The sequence below is a fragment of the Marmota monax genome, unplaced genomic scaffold (assembly GCF_021218885.2).
Source record: "Marmota monax isolate L192 unplaced genomic scaffold, Marmota_monax_Labrador192_F-V1.1 WCK01_AAM20220418_F8-fsc00102, whole genome shotgun sequence".
Classification (NCBI taxonomy): domain Eukaryota; kingdom Metazoa; phylum Chordata; class Mammalia; order Rodentia; family Sciuridae; genus Marmota; species Marmota monax.
In genome coordinates, this window is record NW_026692494.1 from 7,231 (window position 1) to 9,446 (window position 2,216).

General features: G+C 44.2%; 1 pseudogene; it reads right to left on the minus strand.

Annotated features, from left to right (window-relative positions):
- Positions 1–956: 956 nt before the first annotated feature.
- On the minus strand, positions 957–1,918 carry LOC124092189 (olfactory receptor 7D4-like; annotated as a pseudogene).
- Positions 1,919–2,216: the final 298 nt, after the last annotated feature.

Here is a 2,216-nt window from a genome sequence, read left to right on the forward strand (position 1 = left end):
GTAAGGGTCACGAAATAACCAGGACACAGGGGATGCAGAGCCAAGGCAGCAATTGCAACTCTGCATGCTGAAGTTTATTTGAAAGTTCCTTTTATACACTTCTTCTAACAAAGCAAGCAATTCTTCAATACCACTTTACCCACATTGTCCAAATATCATGCCTCAGCAGATACACAGAGCTAGATTCAAATTGTTCCTGTTTGTTTGATAAGTACCCTCCTAAAGTTCTTTGTAGACATTATCTAATCCCCTGAGGATGCATTTGTTTCTTCAGAATGTACTGTTCCCAGGATAAGTATGCAGGAAGCTTCTTCCTCTTGGCCAAACCATGCAGAACTTGTGCCTTGCGATAAGGGGAAGAGAACGTTTCCTCCTCCTAACTGAGGTTTGCCTCAGCTGACCTAAATCACAGCCACAGCTCTTGCAAAGTGTCAGGCCTGAGGGAGCTAAACTCTGCACACTTAAACCCCAACAGGCTAGAACATTGAAAATCTTGAAGAGGATAATTTTTGAGGAAATCATGTCAGCCTTGACACATTAAGTGCTTTAAACATCCAGTTAGGTCTGTGAGAAGAGGTACAAACCTGTAATCCCAGCTACACTAGTGGCTGACGCAGCAGGATTGCAAGTTTGAGGACTGCTACACCTTAGCAAGACCCTACCTCAAAATGAAAAGTAATAAGGGCTAAGGATGTAGCTCAGTGGTAGAAATTAGAAATATGTGGAATACTTATAAGCAAACTTACCAAAAAATTTACCCTCAAGGATCATGTACACAAAAGAAATATTTTAAAGGAATTTCTAAAGGATTTGTTGAAGATAAACAAATAAAATACCATATACACAAAAGTCTTTCCCACTCTGGAAGGACTAGAGTGTGTGTTTTAGGGAGGACACTGAAAATCACATCATCTGACATGGGCACACAACTTCCCTTTAGTTCTGAGGATCTACGTTCAGAACTCAGTGATCCCGCAAAGACAAGAGGCTGTTCTACTTAGGAGTATCCTCAGGGCCCCCTTCACATCCTTGTTCCTCAGGCTGTAGATGAAGGGGTTCAGCATGGGGGTGACCACAGTGTACATCACTGAGGCAACGGAGCTTGCCTGGAAAGAGTGGGTCACAGAAGAACTGAGGTAAACCCCAACTCCTGTTCCATAGAACAAGAAGATCACACAGAGGTGGGACCCAGAGGTGGAAAAGGCTTTATCCTTGCTCTCAATGGAGGACATCCTCATTAAGGAGGAGACAATCTGAGAGTAAGAGAAGAGGATCTCAGTCATAGGAAACACAACCAACAGGGCACCTGCCACATAGGTGAAGATGTTATTGATGAGGGCATCAGAGACAGCCACCTTGAGAAGCTGAGCCAGTTCACAGAAGAAATGTGGGATTTCAGTGCCTGTGGAGAAGGTCAGTCGTTTCGCCAGTAGAATCCGAATCAGGGTGATCCAGAACATGATGAGCCCAGCCAACACATCAGAACCAGGAGGACACAGAGCCAGGGGTTCATGATGACTCTGTAATTCAGAGGGTGGCAGATGGCCACAAAGTGGTCAAAGGCCATCACAGTCAGTAAAAAATTATCCACTCCAAGAAAAATAATATAAAAGTACACTTGAGAGAGGCATTCTCGGTAGAAGATGTCTTTGCTGTGTGCCTGGATGTTCACCAGCATCTTGGGGATGGTGGTAGAAGTGAAACAGATTTCCACAAACTACAGGTTGGAGAGGAAGAAGTACATGGGGGTGTGGAGGTGGGAGTCAGAGCTGACAGCCAGGATGATGAGCAGGTTCCCAAACACTGTGACCAGGTACATGGACAGGAACAGTCTAAACAGGGTGGACTGCAGGTCTGGGTCCTCTGAGAGGCCCAGGAGGAGGAAGTGGGATAGGGCTGTGTGGTTCTCTGCTTCCATGTAGCTATTGTATCTTCTGAGTAAAAGAGGAGGGGGGAAAGCAACATTCAAAGACCACTCACCTGGGACCTCATGTAGGTACCAATTTACAATATTATTCTTGGATGGACATTCTTTACCCTACCGAGTTCTGCCCATGATTGTGATTGATGGAACAAGTGGTACCCCATTTCCAAGTTAAACGTGTATAATTGTTCTGCCTTTATTCAATTTAGCAGAGAACTCTCTTACATCATCCACTCAATCATTTTAGCTCTACTCTTTGAATTAATCAACATAAGTAATTTTCTTCTGCAAT